Genomic DNA, 21,207 nt, shown 5'->3' with positions numbered 1-21,207 from the left:
CAGCACTCTGATTGTGCCAATCTATATGAACTCATTCTAGCCTGTCCTTTTGTGAAATTGCAAAGTGATGGGAGGTCTAGTAAAGTAAGTGAAACTGTTTGGTGATAGTCACGGTCAAGGCCTTTCAGCAAATAAAGCAGAGTTGCGAGCCGACAGTGAAGTGACAGGTGTTATTCAACCAGGTGCCCCCTTTTCAGAAGTAGTGAAACCCCTCTTGAGAAATGCTGATAAACTCTCGTCAAACAAAATCATAGTTATTGTCGGTGGAACCAACGACGTAGCAAGAAATGAAGGCCATCAGGCTGCAAGTATTCTGAAAAGGACTCTAGGTAAGCTGACCCATACCAATGTGATAGTGACAAACGTACCCCATAGACATGATTTAACAGACTGGTCAATTGTGAATAAAGCTGTCAAGGACACAAATGAGAAATTCAGGCAAATATGTAGTCATTTCAAAAATGTTACACTGTTAGACATTAGTAAATTAGTAAATTAAACCGAACTTCTCATACGAGGCATGGCATGCACTTGAATAGACTTGGGAAGCAATATGTAAGCAAGTTAATAAGTAACATCATTACAAGGGTGGGAATAGGCAGTAAATTTTCATTCATTGGGAAGGGTGTGAAGGAGTGGAACAGTTTACCAGGGGTAGTGTTTGATCCTTTTCCAAAATCTGTACAGATATTCAAGAAGAGAATAAACAGCAACAGAGAAAATAAATGAAGTGTTAGAGGGCATTCGACCAGTGCAGGTTATTGTAAATAAAAAAATGTGTGTGAATAAATTAATTCCATCCCTTGGTCTAAGGAGTTTGGACAGCCAAAGTAGGGGACTGCCTGTAGGGGTGAAGTACAGTGGGGATTAAATACTCATCTCCATCACTTGATGACCCGTTGTCGGCTTGGGAAGTCCATTGCTGGTTTAGTGCTGATCCATTGGCATCAAAGCAGTTACTGGTGGCACCATTCTTCCTTCAGGTTGGGAGTGCATGCTTCTAGGTAGACGAAACCGCTGGCGGTATTCCTAGGGACACAACACGTCACTATTTATTTCCAGATCTGTTTACTTGCGTTCAGTGTGAACGTCCGGCCATGATATCGGATCTTACTCCGCAATCCGCGGTTCAGTATCGGATTCCGTGTACCTTTGTTACTACTCGACACAGTAGCGCTGTAATAATAATATTATTATTACGAATTGTATTGAGTGTTAAGTATATAAATTTCATTATTCGTCCGTATTGAACCAAAATTACAATTTATTAAAATTCTCTATCCACCTTATTCAATACCAAAAATGTTGTTAAGATGAAATTACAACATGTATATTTATTTTATCAGGACTAGTTTCGACGCTTTATATTGCGTCATCATCAGCTGATATACACTGGAAACATTGGCAAACATATATAAGTTTATCTACGTCACACACATTATATACTGGACAATAAGACGGTTTTTCATATTATGCGCAGTAGCTTTACATACTGCCTTCCAAGATCACGCCCTCCGGAGCCCCAACAGGTTGCCGCCCCTCAGTTGCTCCTCCCTCCTTCCCCTAGTTCCCCTCTTTGACCCACAACCAACCTTGGACACTGGATTGCTGACACAACAAGGTTCACTTAGCTACACGGTGCTTTGCAAGGACAGCGATCTCACGAGGTGAGTCGCATGTTATAAGACGTAAAGTTTCACACATTTCCAGTTAAAGTGAAGGTTAATATATTCATATTATTTCAGGTCCGCATTGAACTGAGAATGAAATAATTGGTAACTTCATAAAGCACCGGCTTCTGAGTCCGCCTCTTTTCACGATCGCCACATTTCAACATTTTGAAGATTTCATAGAATAATTTTAATATGGTTTTAAAAGATTTTGAAGTGTCAAACAGTGTCAATGTCATTTAAGAAGATTGTTTAACCTTATTCTGCGACATTATGTTCACTACATGGCAATAGCCTGAGGACTTTATTGAATGGTTTTAATATGGTTCTACAAAAACATTTTTTTTTTTTAAACGTCAAACAAAGTGAATGTTTTTAAGAAGATTGTGATTTTATTATTAGTTTTGTTTAATTTTAATGATTATTTAAACCAGATTGCATCAGATTTTAGCAATCCAAAGTTTAATAATTGCTAGTCTTGGACAATATGGACTCGGAAATACTATAATTATAATATGGTTTTTAAAACTTTATCATAGTTTTTATAATGTGTGTGACGTAGATAAACTTATATACACTGACTGACAGTGACAATGCAACACCAAGAAGGAGTGGTTCGAAAGGGATGAAAGTTGGGGAAAAAACAGAGATGGCACGGACGAATAATTGATGTTTATTTCAAACCGATATGCAGGTTACACAATGCGCACGGCATCGACTCAGTAGGATGTAGGACCACCGTGAGCGACGATGCACGCAGAAACACGTCGAGGTACAGAGTCAATAAGAGTGTGGATGGTGTCCTGAGGGATGGTTCTCCATTCTCTGTCAACCATTTGCCACAGTTGGTCGTCCGTACGAGGCTGGGGCACAGTTTGCAAACGGCGTCCAATGAGATCCCACACGTGTTCGATTGGTGAGAGATCCGGAGAGTACGCTGGCCACGGAAGCATCTGTACACCTCGTAGAGCCTGTTGGGAGATGCGAGCAGTGTGTGGGCGGGCATTATCCTGCTGAAACAGAGCATTGGGCAGCCCCTGAAGGTACGGGAGTGCCACCGGCCGCAGCACATGCTGCACGTAGCGGTGGGCATTTAACGTGCCTTGAATACGCACTAGAGGTGACGTGGAATCATACGCAATAGCGCCCCAAACCATGATGCCGCGTTGTCTAGCGGTAGGGCGCTCCACAGTTACTGCCGGATTTGACCTTTCTCCACGCCGACGCCACACTCGTCTGCGGTGACTATCACTGACAGAACAGAAGCGTGACTCATCGGAGAACACGACGTTCCGCCATTCCCTCATCCAAGTCGCTCTAGCCCGGCACCATGCCAGGCATGCACGTCTATGCTGTGGAGTCAATGGTAGTCTTCTGAGCGGACGCCGGGAGTGCAGGCCTCCTTCAACCAATCGACGGGAAATTGTTCTGGTCGATATTGGAACAGCCAGGGTGTCTTGCACATGCTGAAGAATGGCGGTTGACGTGGCGTGTGGGGCTGCCACCGCTTGGCGGCGGATGCGCCGATCCTCGCGTGCTGACGTCACTCGGGCTGCGCCTGGACCCCTCGCACGTGCCACATGTCCCTGCGCCAACCATCTTCGCCACAGGCGCTGCACCGTGGACACATCCCTATGGGTATTGGCTACGATTTGACGAAGCGACCAACCTGCCCTTCTAAGCCCGATCACCATACCCCTCGTAAAGTCCTCTGGCTGCTGGAAATGCCTCCGTTGACGGCGGCCTGGCATTCTTAGCTATACACGTGTCCTGTGACACACGACAACACGTTCTACAATGACTGTCGGCTGAGAAATCACGATACGAAGTGGGCCATTCGCCAACGCCGTGTCCCATTTATCGTTCGCTACGTGCGCAGCACAGCGGCGCATTTCACATCATGAGCATACCTCAGTGACGTCAGTCTACCCTGCAATTGGCATAAAGTTCTGACCACTCCTTCTTGGTGTTGCATTTGCTCTGTCAGTCAGTGTATGTTTGCCAATGTATCCAGTGTATATCAGCTGATGACGACGCAATATAAAGCGTTGAAACTAGTCCTGATAAAATAAATATACATGTTGTAATTTCATCTTAACAACATTTTTGGTATTGAATAAGGTGGATACGAATTTTAATAAATTGTATTGAGTGTTCGCGACACGTCTCTGACCTTTAAAGTTTAGTCTCGGGTGTCACGTCTATCCAATCTATGCAATATTTATGCACAGTACACTATTTCACTTGTAAATTTAATTTAAATTCACTCAAACAAAGGATCGATGGGAGCTTAACTTCACATAGCTCCGCCCTCGGTAAGCCACAAGTTCCGAATGACGCGCTTTGCCCTCGGAAGTGCTTTTTACAAAGAGACCATTTCTCCCACCCCTAATCTGCATATGACCTATCCACGGCCCATTAGAGGTGAAGTAGTACGACTATCAGGTGACCAATATTTACTTGATGTGACTGAGACATATCCATTCAATTATCCTTCGTTGTATCTCCTTTAATTAATTAATATTTGTCCTGCTTCCCCCTCCATGCTAGGGTGAACTCCCGTCTCGAGGATGTGTGGTAACGATAACCAGATGGCCCTCGGTAATTTTCCACGCAAAACTGAGACTTTATTCTTCCTCCGTTCAAAGATTAGCGAGTAATAGGACATTAGAGACCCTAAATAAATGCCCCACTGACATTTGTCTCTTTTAAATCGGGAGACGACTGCAGAATCCGAATTTCATTAATTTTTAGATCGTAGATAATTAAGTTAGCTAGTCTGAATTAAAGATGGCTCCTTTATTTCGTTTCGAAATAGTTGGTTTCCCCTCATTCTCTGAGTCTTGAGGAAGGGACGTCTTCTCTCGAGTGATGTCATGGAGAATTCCCATTCATAGCCCCTCCTGGGTCTAGATGGGCTTGCCTTCCGCTGCGGGCCCCCGTTGCATGAAGAAATGTATTACGCAATATGTCGCAAACAAAGAAATCCCGTAAAATAACTTTAAAAGACTTAATTTATCTGTCTTTATGATGTGGATATTAAATAATTTCGGTCTCCCTTTCTTTAAATTGCATTGCGTCCATAATTTCAAGGATCAGTATTAACCAAAGGTCCTTGGATCATGCCCCCGTCGGGTGAAGTAAGTATGTATGTATGTATGTATGTATGTTCTGCCACCAGATGATTGCAGCACAGGTCTAATGATCATTGTGTATATCCTCATTACCATTGATGGTCTTAGGCCCCATGTCTTCTCAACAGCACTTTTACATGCATACAGCAAGTCCTTGGCCCTGGTTATGTTCCTTTCTATATGTGAATTCCAGGTTAGATTTTTATCTAACACTACACCTAGGTGCAGTGCCTGTTCTTCCATATATATATAAAGTACCAGGAAAAGTTGATTTTAAAGAACATGAGGTCTTTCTGAGGGGTGCCTAGTCCTTAGGAGATGGTACAGAGAGGGAGGATCACAAGGGGAAATAATAGATATTATATCTTTCTTTCCTTTATTCAATCTTGGGAAGACCACCCTATTATGTCGCCGAATCATGAAGTTTTAATAGAAAATAAATTCCAATCTCAACAACTGAATATTGAAATTCAAGTGAAATTCAACTGAATAATTCTGTCATGTCCATTATAACTTTCATGGCATAAAAGAATGTTGTAAGTAAATAAGAAATCCTAAAGTCTTTCTATTAGCACTTGCGATTTCAGATTACACTTTCTACATGAATTGAATAAAGTAAATTTTGTAATTCCTTCTCAAGAACACATCAAACTCAAATATGAAAACACTTGAAATCAAATCTAGTCTTCTTGTATAAAGTTCTGAGTATCATCCTACTCTTTGTAAATTATTGTACACTTTATGAAAATATTGTGTATTAAGAGTTTATGATATACTTCCACTACGAATAATGCACTCAATTGATATTTCAAAGTTCCAATAAATGAGAATATACGAGAGCACACTGTTATTTGAAAGTCTGTCTTCCAAGCAAAATATTAATTAAGTGAACTTTTAATGTTCTTTGTCAGTAATGACACTGTTTGTAAGAGTTCTGCTCAAAGTCAGAATTGAATGGAAAAGGCACTGACATCACCTGATATACGCCTTCTCTGCTCTGCAATCAGCAATCTGGAACTCATCTGTCAGCAGACACCAAGATGTTCCATAGTACTACGTCCGTGGAACTATCCCTCGTAGTACCAAATCTCCGTCGATCTCCGTCGTCTCGAGTCAGGATTTATCGTGTTATTATAAGAGTGGCTTTAACACGAGAAAGTCCAACTGACTAGGTCGAAAATGTGCACCATTTGATTTTGCACTGTTAGAACTGATGACTGTTTCATAAAGAATCACCATTCACTCGATGAGAAATACGTCGGAGCACTGTCTATTATCGTAAATCACGATATTGAGAAATACACTTCACTGCACAGTTCATCTGGACACTTACTGCTCACTGTTCGTATAGTCAGAATAACTTTCATTCGAAGCACAGTTTATTATGGCTCACCTCCAAGGAAAAGAAATAAATAAATGGCTCACTCTCGTAATATCTCGTAATGTTAATTCTCATTAACACAGCTCTACAATTATTCATGTATAAGTCCTATACTCCACAATATCACGAAGTTCATTATACAGTTTGTCCACACGCATTGTTTCAAATAGTACAGTCTGTTTCGGCACAAATTAAAGTGTTCTAGGCTCTGATAATACTCAAAATAGTTAATGTGTTGCAACCTACAATCACGATGTTCACAGTTAAAATAGTTCAAGATCATTACAATGCGAAGTAGCCGGGCTCACTTCTAGTTGGTTAGGGTTATTCACACGAAAACTAAGATATTTGTCAAGTTCAAATATTGGTGAAATATTACAAGTCTTTATGACTTTGATGTTACACACACATTAATTTCCTAAGTATGAACGTCTGACGAATTGCAAGTCCCACAGTTTATAAGTCACTCACTGGTATTTTCAGAAATTAAGTGTCAACTTGCCGTCGAAATTTTCTAAGTATTACGATGTCCGGCGGTAGGAATACCGAGTTCGACTCGTCGCGTGCAGCGTGACATGCTAGCCAGCTGTGAAGGATGCGAACTGAATTGCTGTGGGGTTTTTTTTACGGGGGGCCCCCGTAGCCCGCTCCCCCGCCGTGACCATCGACTCAATCTACATGGCCTCCAACATGCTATTAATTTCTAAGAAGAAAAGAGATAGCTGGGTAGAGTGGGAAGTGATACAAGGAGTATTTGCCTGTTTCATTTCAGACACGCTACCAGGCGAGATTGTGTTAGGTATATGGTGTTGGAGTATGGTAATGAAGGGTCAGGGAAAAACCACATAGGCAGAAAGAAGAAAGAGCCTACATGTAAAACCTGACATCTTTTGGATAGCACATGCAAGGATGTGGGCTGGAAAAAGACCAGAGGTTGTGTTAGTTAGGAACAGGTAACATGCACAATAACAAAACCCATTCCTCGCCATTCCATCGCCTGGGGATCAGTCCGTCTGGGCACTGCTGTGACTAGCGCGGTCCTTGCCGGCTGCGGAGCCAAGCGTCGAGTACCACTAGGGCCTGTCGCACGGCTCCACCTCCTTGGGGTACCTCGTACTCAGTCTCCGATCCCGGAGAATGAGGCCAAGCCCGCCGAGGCGGGGGCCTCCTGGAAGAGAGTGGGTCATGGCGCCGGGCCTCCTTCCTCTCTGCCCGCGCCATGGCCCTGTAGACTGGGCAACTGCGGTGGGAGGCCGGGTGGCCCCCCGCGCAATTGGCGCAAATCGGCGCCTCCTTAAGTGTTGCGCAGGCCGTGTGGTGGTGATCACCACCACAGCGGTTGCACCTCACTTGGAGTCCACAGCTAACTTGACGGTTGCCCCACCTCAGACAGCAGAAACACTGCAAGAGCTGCTGAAGGGGACGTCTTACTCTCACCTGACTGCCGGTACCCGCTGAGGTCCTCTCCTGGTTGGTTCCTCGGTCGGCTGCTGTCCTGGGAGCAGTCCTGGGTTGCGACTGTTCGGTCCTCTCCTGATGGGCCAGCGTCGCCTTCTGCTTCCTGGTGCGGCGTCGTCTTCTTCTTCTTCCCTGGGGATGCTTCTCAGCTGGGGAGGAGGCCTCGTCCTGGTGGCCCTCCTCATGGCCTGGTGACCCTGAGGTTGCTGGTGGCTCCTCTGCATTGCCATCTGCTTCTTCCTCCCGGCTGGTGGCGGCGGCGGCGTTAATCAGTGCTAACACTCGACTGCGTTCCCTGTCCTGTGGGGCACACATCGAGGTCTGCATCTCGAACGACATGTTGGCTGGCAGGGCCTAGATGGCGGCCTCAGCACGCCAAGGGGCGTCCTTGTCCACTGCCGTGCTGCCATCCACCATCACGGGTGCTCTCCTGGTTTGCGCCCGGGTTACAGGCCCGTGGTGGTAGGCCTGTGTCTGTGACCACTTCGCCTTGTAGGTGGTCGACGATCCTGGTTGGCGGCCTTGTTGGTCTGCGTGTACTTCGTAAAGTACAGCTTTCCAACTGGGGTCGCGCCGTCGTGGCGCTCGGGAGCGCTGCCGTCATCCTCGGTCCTTGGCTCCGTCTGCGTGGCTGCCTCCTGGTAGCCCGAGACGTCCAGGTGCTCCCTGAGTCCTGGTAGCCGGGCAACCTGGAATTGCTGGGACGCCTGTTCCTCGAAGATCCAGAAACAGGCTGCGTCCCTGGGGCGGAGGGTGACGCCCAGCCAGGTATTACGTCGCTGATGGTCTCGTAGAACTCCTCTCTGATGGACGAAGCGATGCTCTCGATGGTAAGGGTCAGGTAAGCCGTCTCCTGGTAGGCGGGCTCCCCCCACCGGTTGAACACCACCAGCGCCGGAAGTCTGACGTCGGGGGCAGTCACTGATCTGAGCTCCACTTGTGCTGCCTCTACAGCTACCTTGTAGTTGAAGTTGTCCGGTATCGCTATGCCGGCTAGTTCCTCCATCCTGGTCCTCTTGAAAGAAATCCTGAAACAGAAGAAAAGAAAGAGCGAGCACTGAGAAGTGCTACAGCTCAGACAATGCTCCTTCGAAAATGTACTAATAAGTACAAGTGCCTGGCTGATACTTGAAAAGTACAGAGTGCCTGACAAGGAAAGAGAAAGCGCAGCGAGAGGCATGTACGTCCTTTCACTACGACTGTCAGCTTGTCCTTGGTGTGAATTGCTGTGGGAAGGTTGTACAAAAAATTCCAACTAACGTGAGAGGACAGAAAGAATTGGATGAGGCAGTGGAACTATTAGAAGAGGCCATTATAGACTCATTCCATGGCAACTGTCCTCTCAAAAAAAAAAAAAAAAAAAAAAAAGGTGGTGGAACAACAAACTAGCCAAGATAGAAAAAAGAGGTTAGGATGTTGTATAGATTATCATCTAGAAATAGTATGTGGGACGTATATCATAGGAAACTCACTGAGTATAACCTAGAGATACGGAAAGAAAAAAAAAAAAAAATTGGAACTGTTCTGTGAGAAAGTGGAATCACACACTGAAACAGCAAGGCTCCAGAAGGTTCTTAAATCAACCCATAGAAATCAGGTGGGGACATTGGAGAAACCAGATGGGTTGTTTACTCAGGTGGGGAAGGACATGCTGGAGATGCTAATGGCGTGTCACTTTTCTGAGGCTGAGGAGATGACAGAACAAGAAACGGTTGTAACAGAGACCGGAGCTCGAAGAGCAGACTGGAACTGTGCCAACAGAATAATAAAACACAACCATGTAAAATGGGCAATCAACACGTTTCACCCTATAAAGGCTCGGGACCAGATGAGATACTTCCGATACTCCTACAGGAAGGACGGGAGATACCCGTCAATGCCCTGACGGACCTCTTCAGAGCTAGTCTAGCTTTAGGGTATGTGCTGAAATCATGGTCTGAAGCTAAAGCAATATTCATACCTAAACCTGGAAGGGAAATCTATGCCCAAGCCAAAGCATACAGACCATTATGTTTAACTTCCTTCATGCTGAAAGCAATGGAGAAAATTCTGGATAAATATATCAGAAGAGTGGTGCAACTGAACTCAGCATTACATGAAAATCAGTTTGCATATAGACCTGGCAGATCCACTGAAGTAGCACTCCACCAGTTGGTTTGTAAACTAGAGGAAAGCCAAGAATATAAAGAAATTGCACTGGCAGCATTTCTAGATATAGAAGGAGCCTTCAGCATACAACCTATGACTCTATGATCAAAGCATCGGAAAAGAGCAAGGTGAGTAAAACTATCGTCAAATGGATTAAATCCATGTTAGACGAAAGGAAGATAAAAGCAACCCTGTTTGAAGAAACACTGACGGTTAGGGCCACCCGAGGCTGTGCTCAGGGAGGAGTTCTTTCGCCTCTGCTGTGGAACCTCTTGGTGAACAAAATCATACTATGCTAAATGAACAGGGTTTCTATACACAAGGATACGCAGATGACCTAGCGATTGTGGTACAAGGTGAGGTAATGAGAGTTATCCAGGACCTCATGCAAAGATCACTCAACCTCGTGGAGAACTGGTGGCGGAAAGGACAACTATCTGTCAACCCAAACAAGATAACTCTGGGAGAAAATTAGAGGGAAAGAGATCACCGAAGATCTTTGGGCAAGATATATATATATATTGCACCAGGAACTGTTCCAGCCCTGTACATTGTTTTATAATTGCCGGAACATGTGGAAAAGAGATGGCGATAATATCTATTCATATACCCGACATCTTGTGCTAGCGCAATACGAAGTTCCTCGTGGCGAGCTAGACACGTCACGAGCAAGGTATGTGCGGGTGACGTCACTATCACATGTTGCACGCCTCTCTATCGAATGTGCTAGAAGGAAATGTCTTTTTTAGCCAATTAAGTTACGGAAATGAGACATACATCATCGTGTAGCTCATGTTCTAAATGAAAACATATGATAATTTCAATAAAATCCGTCACAGCATTAAAGAGATATAAGTACATTTCCCCTCCGTGAAGTGGCAAGTAGCCTTGAGTCGTACGGGATATAAGCAACTTCTCTGTATCTATCCCAGTTAGTTCGTTTTGGGTCTCTCTATATCTCAATCCCACATAGTCTCGCATCTATTGCAAATTGGATGTGCTGGTGGTCTGCCCATGATGGTTCTTCCAGCACCTTCCAGTCTTTAATAAAGTTTGCAATATGCGCAGTGCTTAATGTAATGTCTTATTACCTCCCTACGACTTTTATTTATAAATGTAGGCTTGTTTCCTAGGTTTAGTATCATCAACTCAGTTCCAATAATAAAATCTAGTAAAGACTCACCTCTTGCATCGCAGTTCATGCTGCCCCATGCCATGTGGTGTGAATTTGCATCTGCTCCAAGGACTAGGTGTTCACCTTTCCTCTTTGCGTTGCAAATTAGGTTCTCAACTTCTTCTGATAGGGGCAGATTAGTTGAGTGTCAGTATACACTACTCACAAGGAAAGGCAGTTTGTTTTTTTATGGTGAACACTAGTATCATACAAGTCCACGCCAAATAAAGTGGTTTGTTGTTGTAACAATGTAACAAGAGAAACAAACAAGTGGTCTCTTTCCTTACTTTTTGCTTTGATGAATATTAAATATGCAATTTTCAACAGTGAAATACCAAACAGAACATTCATAGACACAAATTCCTAAAGTTCTCTCATGACAAATGTGCGTGGATACTAGCACATCGACTAAAGGTCAAAAATTAAATTGAAAACCTCTTGTAACTCACAGACTGAGGAAAGGACTAAAGGTCAAAGTAGGACAGCTTGCTAGAATCAAAGAGAGAGAAAATCCACAAGGAATAGCTGCCCTAGAACAAGGGGTACTGTATGGTAACAGCATCAAATAGATAGTAATTTTTGCACTATTTACCTTAGGATAAAATGAGCTTACATATTTTTGAATTTGGAAGTTCCCCTGTTGTACAGCTATTGCCTATCAGGAAAACTTTATTTTTCTTTACATATACCATATAAATGGTGATTTACCATTGACAATGAATTATGTAAAACATAGTTAGGGATTGGAATAACTTATCAGGGGAGATGTTTGATAAATTTCTAACTTCTTTGAAATCATTTAACAACAGGCTAGGTAAAATACTGATAGGGAATCTGCCACCTGGACGACAGCCCTAAACGCAGATCAGTGGTGGTTAATTGGTTGATAATTAAATAGTTATATAGAGCTGTCACTGTGCAATTTTCAATATATTAGCACATTATACATTATTTCATTTATAGCAACTGAAGCATAAGAGGGTGATATTTAATTATTAATATTCTATTTAAAAGAATATGTGATTTCTTTTACATAAATGTCTTTTTAACCAAGCTTTATTGTCTCATTTGTTCCTACATAATGATCATAAAACAAAAAACCAAAAAAAAAAAAAAAAAATGGTTTCACTAAACCTACCCTGCTTTTAATAATCAGATCATGCAAGACCAAATGTATTTACCAGGTGTTCGAGGACCGGCAAGAAGTGAGCAGGCATTCAGACATTTTGCACGACCATGCAAGGGTTAAATTTTTTAAATTTCGTGTGACTATTTCTAGCCGGGTGCAGCCCTTGTAAGGCAGACCCTCCGATGAGGGTGGACGGCATCTTCCATGTGTAGGTAACTCCATGTTATTGTGATGGAGGATAGTGTTATGTGTGGTGTGTGAGTTGCAGGGATGTTGGGGACAGCACGAACACCCAGCCCCCGAGCCATTGGAATTAACCAATTAACGTTAAAATCCCCAACCCGGCCGGGAATCGAATCCGGGACCCTCTGAACCGAAGGCCAGTACGCTGACCATTCAGCCAACGAGTCGAACAAAGGGTTAAATGAACATGAACAGTTTATTACCCTTTATACTGATGATTCAATACAATGTATTATAATCATTCTGGTATAGGAGCCTAATTTTACTTTCTTCAACTAGCAGTAGAATTTTCACTTTATTACCATAGCTATCGTCTTCATTTACAATCAAAATATTTGCAGAGACATTTTAACATACATAAAATACTCTGGAGTAAAAAAAAAAAGATTTAATAAGTTCAGAACCCCTTAGCATTATTATGGCATCATTTCTTCATATAAATATTACACAAAGGTGTCTCTCTCTCTCTCTCTCTCTCTCTCTCTCTCTGTGTGTGTGTGTGTGTGTGTGTGTGTGTGTGTGTGTGTGTGTGTGTGTGTGTGTGTGTGTGTGTGTGTGTGTGGACAAAATTGGTACTAAAGATCACCTTATCTTTCAATGAACAAAATACAAAGAACAACAATACAAATTAATTACTAGCTTCTGCTTATCAACTTCCACTAAATGTTTTTTGTTTAGTATATCATCCAATAGTTCAAACAGCAACACTACTCAAGTTTAGATAACAGGTTGCCCAGAACAGGGGTTTCTGAGTTCGGAGGTCTTCAGCTATGCTCGATTATGACGTCAGCCAGTTACCCACCACCAAGTTTAGTAACCTGGACCGCCAGTCTCGCTAAGAGTCTGTGCAGTAATACTGCATGTGAGTAGTGTGTGAGTTTCTTTAATATGTGCAAGTGAGTTGCAATTTTGATTTTATAGTTACATGGTGCTTTCTATGAATAGTCCTTGTGGTGAATAGCTGCTTTCTTATGCCAGTGTTACTTTGTGTTTGACTTACTTGACTTGTCTCAGGTTGCATATAAATATGCCTGGTATGAGGTGTACGGTTGCTGTGTGCAATAACAGCTGGGTAAAAACCAGGAAAGATCCCTCCAAAAGTCATATGAAATACTTCAGTTTCCCAAAAAATGAGGAACTAAGGAAGAAGAGGATCAAAAGACATAGGCATTATGGAAAGTGGAACACAGTATTGTGTGGGGTGTGTTCCGAACATTTTTCTGATAGCGATTTTGAAAGGGATATAAAGGGTGAATTGTTAGGGCTTCCTCCCAAACATGTGCTTAACAAGGACGCTGTTTCCTCTAGAAATTTGGTTGTTTTGCGTAGCATAGAACAAGTGTCACATGATAGATTAAGAAGGAAGGAAAGAGGGGAAATAGGAAAATGGCTGACGAATAATTAAAAGATATATTGCAAGTTCAACACCTCCTCCAGCCTCTCCACCTACCCAGGTCTGTGGTAATACTATGGTCCTGATTGAAGAAACTGAAAGATTGGAAAAACAGTTAGATGGCAAAAGAAAAACTAATGATGTCCTTAAACTGAAATTAGAGACAGCGGAAAGCAAATGACATCAAAGCCGCGGTATCTATAAGTAATTTTATATGGAGTTAATTAAATGTAGGAGGTTAGAAAATTCTGTTCAGAGCATCCATACAAAAGTGGCGAATGATTTGAAAGGAATTTTTACTGAAAATCAAATAAAGATACAAACCAGCAAAAACGCGTTAATTGGACTGATGAAGACATATCGTCGGCTTTTACTTTAAGGTATCTAGGGAACAAAACTTACATTTATATGAGAAAAAAACTCCATTACGCTCTGCCTGGACTTTCAATGCTGGAAAAATGGGCTTCAAAAATTGACATGTGAAACGGAAGTGGTATCCTGGAAGATATTCTGCATATGATAAAGACTGCTGTTGTCTTGTATAATGACCACGAGAAAATTGCAATCCTCCAGTTTGATGAAATGCGCGTTAAAAGTGTTTTCGAATATGACACCCTGAAGGATGACATTATAGGCCCCAGTTCACAATTGCTAGCTGTGATGGTGAGAGGACTGTTCAAGAATTGGAAGCATGTAATTTACGCCGATTTTGATAAAAAGATGACAAAAGACATACTAGACAATTTGGTTTCTCATCTTTCAGAAATAGGGTACAAAGTAATGGCATGTGTCTGTGACATGGGCGCAGCAAATGAAGGCTTGTGGAAAGCATATGGAATCAATGAAACAAAAACATGGTCTTTTGAACAACGGACATCAGAAAAAAATGTATTTCTTTGCAGATACCCCTCACCTGTTGACATTAATTAGGAACTGGTTTCTCGACACCGGCTTCGAATTTTCTAATGGTAAAGTTGTCTCAAAGGAACCTGTGAAAGCTCTGGTTAAGAATGACAGCCACAAAATTAAAGCATGCCATAAAATCGATGTCAGTCATCTAAACTGTAGGGGCACAGAAAGGATGAATGTACGAAAAGCTGCAGAATTAACGTTAACCAATATAGCTACCACGTAACATCATTCCAAATTAGGTGATGATGCAACTGTTGCTGAAAGTATGAGCGAATTCACTGAACTGTTAATAATTGGTACAATCTCATGAATTCCTACAGTCTGGCAATTTCTAGAGTCCCTAGCAAAAATTCGTATGGTCTTCAGTTAAGAAAACAAGACAAAATTTTAGATAAAATGTGTGGCCTTATTAACAGTATGACCTGCAAAGGGAAAAAAGTTAAGCAAGTGTTCCAGAAAGCTATCCTTGTGACTATCTCCTCCTTGAAATATCTGATCTCAGAAGTTCAGAGTCTAGGTATGAAGTACATTTTAACCCACCGACCGAACCAAGATTCACTCGAGAATTTGTTTTCTCAGATCCGTTCTCGAGGAGGAATATACGACTACCCTACACCACTTAAGAGGTGGCTGGAGCTGGAATGGCCAGCCACCAGCACAGTAGTTGTTGTAACATGGGTCAAAAGTTTGTAAGAGTTTTTATAAGGAAATGGAACAAGGTAAAATTATTTTGTTTTTATAGCGCACGGTAGTCTGTGATACAATTTTCATTACTGTAAAAGCATTTCAAAAAGATATGCAAATATAGTTATAAAATGGTAGTTAAAATAACGAATCTCCATATAAAATTGAGCTCTGAACCACGGTTTTCCTAAACTTGTTTTAAGTCAAGATGGTGTTCAAATTAGAAGCAAACTACACCGTAGGGAAGTTTATATTTTTCTCTAATGGGCTACTTTAACATACTTTAAAATTAGGGATTCTTTATATATTTATTCATGATTTTAATAAAGCTCTGCTTATTGATTTATGAGTGTTGGCCAAATTCTAGTGTTGGTAGTTCAGCCAGTTTCCATCAGATGCCGCAGCGTCACAAAGTCTTGTCCTTGAAGTGGGATGATGACAGATTAGCTCTTACCCATGTAGGGATGTGGTGAGTGAGATCTTCAGCTGCTATCAGTCGCTTCCTCACCCTTGGTTCATAACAAGCGGCAGTGGACACGCTGACAATACTTTGTTACTCGCTAGTTGTGGTATGACCTTTCAATAGCACGTTATATTTTGTCGTATTTTATTATACCGTGGTACTATGATTAGTGGATTTTTTAATCCACTGTCGGCAGCCGTGAAATGGTTTTCCGTGGTTTCCCATTTTCACACCAGGCAAATGCTGGAGCTGTACCTTAATTAAGGCTGCGGCCGCTTCCAACTCCTAGGCCTTTCCTATCCCATCGTCGCCATTAGACCTATCTGTGTTGGTGCAACGTAAAACCACTAGCAAAAAAAAAAAACATTCATCGACCTTATTCTTTAAAACACGCCGAAGAATATGGTGAAGAACACCATGAAATTGCAAATGAACTTAAAACAGCTGCCTTGTCTGAGGTAGGTGTTATCCGACTTTATTGAATTGTCTTTGTTATGTTAGTGACGCAATGATGCTTACTATTCAAACTAAGACAATTAACTTATTTTTATTGGTAATTGTAGGTCAGAGGTGAATCTCGTCAGTTCGAATAAGCTACAACATATCTCACTAAAAGAATGGCTAAATGGTGTAACGTTACAGAAAGAGATGCAGTAATGGTTGAGAATCCGCATACTGAATAGTAGTTGCTACTAATGTTTCTGTATTATCTCTGTGTGTATACACTTTAAGTTTTAGTAGAATAAGAATAAAAATGGAATTAATTGCTATAAATGTATGTTGTTCCTCTTTCAGTTGTAGCCTATTGCAATATGGGCAGTGGCAGTTCTAGATACTTAAAACTGGGGGGGGGGGGGGGGGGGGGGGGGTGCTGTTTGGAATTGAAAGTCTTACAGAATTCAAAAGAAAAGTAACCATGTTTATGAAAATACAATGGGCAACATTAGCACAACCATTAACATGTTTATTTCAAATTTCTGTAAATTATCAATTTCTTTATTAATCAAGGAATTTTAAAAGAATTATTTCACTAAAACTGAGAACCCCCACCCCGCCAGAGCTAGAATCGCCTCTGGATATAAGTTTAAATATATGTTTGTTACTAGTGTGCATGGCAACTCACCGCTGCACTGCTCCCCGTGCACTCGATACAAGACTTGCAGGCGGATCTCCCCTGTTTCTGCATTACAACCCTCCTTGAGGCTCCATGCATGTGTCACTGTTTGTAATACCCATTACAGCTGGGACAGATAGTACGCTAGTACTAGCTGATGATGGCTGTTAAGGACCGAAACCACTACTAGTGTAATCTATTTACAATAAATTAAGTACTGATTGGTGGAAAAACACATTTCTCATCTATACATATCTCTGTTGGTGCGACGTAAAGCAACTAGCAAAAAAAAAAAAAAAAAAAAAAAAAGGAAATAACACTTGAAGAAGGATAGATGAAAGTGAGGAGCCCAGCACAAGTAAGTGGAAATAAAGCTAGGACTCAGCTAAGGGCTCCGTGGTCACCAACCCAGACTCCCAAGTTCAGAATCTATGGGCCCCCCTTTAGTCACCTCTTACGACAGGCAGGGGATACTGTGGGTGTTATTCTACTACCCCCACCTACAGAGGGAAGTTGCAGTGCCCCTCAGCTGTTGTGTTCTTCACCAGCACCGTTTCAGAGTTTCATAACGGGTAGGTATACAAAATCGTCGTTTACAATCCTTGTATTTCTTGGAAGTGGGGTTTTCCAACGTAACTAGAATAACTCACTGGTCAGATAGGTCATTCCGGAGAGTAGCGCTGCTATTGACTAAAGCGCCTGACATCACCAAGAGCGAGAATGAAATGGTATTTTTTTTTAGCATAGTAGTTACTCTAATTTCGCTCTGCTCAAGTCATGAAATACAGAACTAATGGATCTTTAGATGCTGTAACATTTATTATTTAAAACTTATACGAAAACATAAGACTTCAAATCCGTCTTTGTAAAGGCAAAGAGACTCTCACAACGGCTCGAAGGATGGAACGCAGGCCTTCTGCCCCTGCGCAGGTTCGATCCTGGCTCAGTGCGGTGGTATTGGAACGTGCTCAAATATGTCAGCCTCGTGTCGACACGTTAAAGAACTCTTGTGGGACAACATTCCGGCACCTCTGCATCTCTGAAAACACATTTGATCGAATCCAAATTTTAACACAATATGCAATGGGATGTTTTATAGATTGTTTATATATTTCAGCTCTGTTTGTTTCCAAGGAAAAAAAAAAAACTGTTATAAATTTGTAAGGCTTTTTTTTCTGCTCAGGGTTGTTGGAAAATTCCATTCTTGGTCACGTTACAATCTTTATCGTATGTCCAAAGTATCACTGTGTGACTAAAAAAATCCGTAAATGAATTCACTTCTTTTATATTAGTTTGTATTTTCATTGGATAGAATTATATTATGTATCACTTACTGGCCGGTACAGGGAAAGACGTGAAGCGGGGACAGGGTTGATGCACTACTTCATTTCAACATTGGAAACAGTGTCCGGCGTGCTGGCCTTTGGTCACAGGGGTCCCGGTTTCGATTCCTGGCAGGGTCGGGAATTTTAACCATAATTGGTATATTTCTCTGACATGGGGCTGGGTGTATGTGTCCTCTCCATCATCATTTCATCCTCATCATGATGCGCAGGTAGCCCATGGGAGTCAAATCAAAAAACCTGCATCTGGCAAGCCGAACTTGTCTTCGGACACTCCCGGCAATAAAACCCATGCGCCATTTCATTTATTTTTGTCAGAAACAGTACATTATTTTGACTGTTGACTGTTAGGCTCAGCACTAACCCAGGCTCAATATTTTCCTGCTTTAATTAATACAATAATATATATATTGTCCATATTTAGTATATTACAGCCATGCAATATCTGAATATACTTCTGAAAAATTATGATCCTAACATGTAAAAAAAAAAAAAAAAAAGTACTTGTCACTTTACAGAAAAGCCATTGTATATGAAATGTAATTATTGTGTTGCCTTAAAAAAAGTATGTACTGTATTGTCCCTATCACGAGCCAGAGGCTCATGGGACCTTTTGTCACCAATAAATAAAAAAAATAAAAAAAAATTCCTTTGTATTATCCATAACAGAATCAAGACTACCTCGACAAAACACAGCTTGGGTTGAGAAATTCTTTTAGTACAAGGGAAGGATTGTTTGCACTGGTTATCTTAATTCAGAACTGTCTAGATCAGGAGGTTTCCAACTGGCGGCCCGTGAAGCCATATTTTTAGGCCCGAGAGAAGATTTTAAGAAATAATGTAAAGAAAAATTACAATAAATATTTCATAGCTTGTTGAAAAATATATTAATTTTTAAACCCCTCATAGAACAAATTAGAACTAATTCATTCTGTCATATTATTTCCCCTTTTTAAGTATTCTCTTGACCTGAATAGATTATTTTTTATTTAAAAATTTTAAAATCTCAATTGTTTTCATGTCTCACTTACCTACTTTTGATGGTTTTTGGAGACGCCGAGGTGCCGGGATTTTATCCCGCAGGAGTTCTTTTACATAAATCTACTGACATGAGGCTGACTTATTTGAGGACCTTCCGATACCACCGAACTGAGCCAAGATCGAACCTGCCAAACTGGAGTCAGAAGGTCATCGCCTCAACGATCTGAGACACTCAGCCCGGCTCCAAATTGTAAAATAATGTTTTAAACAATTGAAATTATAAACCCTCATTTCAATTGAACTATGCATATTATTTCATTATGGTACTTCTGTAACCGAGCTCGATAGCTGCAGTCACTGAAGTGCGGCCAGTGTCCAGTATTCGGGAGATAGTGGGTTCGAACCCCACTGTCGGCAGCCCTGAAGATGGTTTTCCGTGGTTTCCCATTTTCACACCAGGGAAATGCTGGGGCTGTACCTTAATTACGGCCACGGCCGCTTCCTTCCCACTCCTAGCCCCTTCCTGTCCCATCGTCGCCATAAGACCTATCTGTGTCAGTGCGACGTAAAGCAACTTGCTTGGTACTTCTGTACTATTTGCAGAATTTTACAAAAATTGGCCTATTATTCAAGTGCGGCCCACGAACATGACTAAGGTTTCCAACATGGCCCTTATAAATTGGAAACCCCTGGTCTAGATCAACAACAAGATGAGTTTGGTTGTTTAATTGATTTTGATACAGTATAACATCCAAAACTTGAAGAATCCTAAAGGACAGAGGAGTTGACAGAAAAGATATACACATTATCGAAAATCCTTACTGGAGACAAAAGACCTGTTGTCTATATCAGAAAGCAAACTACAGTCCGGTTCCATAGCTATATGGTTAGTGTGCTGGCCTTTGCTCCAGAGGGGTCCCGGATTTGATTCCTGGCAAGGTCAGGGATTTTAACCTTCATTGGTTAATTTCAATGGCTCCAGGGCTGGATGTGTGCGACGTCTTCATCATTAGGTTTCATCATAGGTAGGGCCCCATCCTCACAGACACGGAGGCTGCCTATACAGCATCAACTCAAAAGATGTTCACCAGGCCTCTTTGGAGACCACATGCCATTATGATAGCTAACTACAAATGAGGTAGCCTGAGGAGTTAGGTAAGGTTGTGTTTTATCTCCATTGTTATTCAACCTTTTAAGCAAAGCAAAGTCACCTCTGTACAGGCCATGAAGGCCGTTGGAGGAGTGGAAGGTAAAGGCTTCCAACCATTGTTAACCTCGGCACGTGATGGGGTAGAGTGGTTAGCTCTATGCCCGGCCACCTTTGCCCCCAGGAATTAACCTGGTACTCATTTTTGGTGTAGGCTTAGTGAACCCCAGGGCCATATGCACCTCCAGAAGTGGAAAACTCGTTTCTTAAATTTTATGACTTCCTGACGGGGATTCGAACCCACGTCCTTGCTGGCGAACCGAGAACGCCTTTACCGCCTTGGCCAGGCAGCCCCCCTATTCAACCTTTACTTAGATAAAATTTTCAAAACTGCTTTAGACAGTCAACAAGATGGAGTAAAAGTAAATGGTGGCATAATTAACAACATAAGATAAGATAAGATGCACTTATATTTGCTGATGATGTTATGCTATGGAGTGAGACAACGGCAGAAGCTCAACCTTGATAGGAAGAATTTGAAAGAATGGGAATGATCATCAGCCAAACTAAAACCGTTGGTTTAGTGATGAGTCAAAATCCTGAAGCAGACCACCTGGGAGTGCAAAATGAAGAAATAGACTTTATCAACAACTTCAAATACTTAGGGAGCTTTGTTTCTTCTGACAATACCATAAACCAAGAAAAAGGCAATAGAATACAAGCTGCATCAAAATTCTACCAGTCCATTCGTCAATTACTTTGGGATGACTCATTCCCCAAACTTGCAAGCTCATGCTGTACAAAAGACATCTTGTACCAATTCTAACATACGG

Source organism: Anabrus simplex, chromosome 6 (genome assembly GCF_040414725.1).
Source record: "Anabrus simplex isolate iqAnaSimp1 chromosome 6, ASM4041472v1, whole genome shotgun sequence".
Lineage (NCBI taxonomy): Eukaryota > Metazoa > Arthropoda > Insecta > Orthoptera > Tettigoniidae > Anabrus > Anabrus simplex.
The sequence above is the reverse complement of the archived record's forward strand: the minus strand, read 5'-3'. Positions refer to the sequence as shown.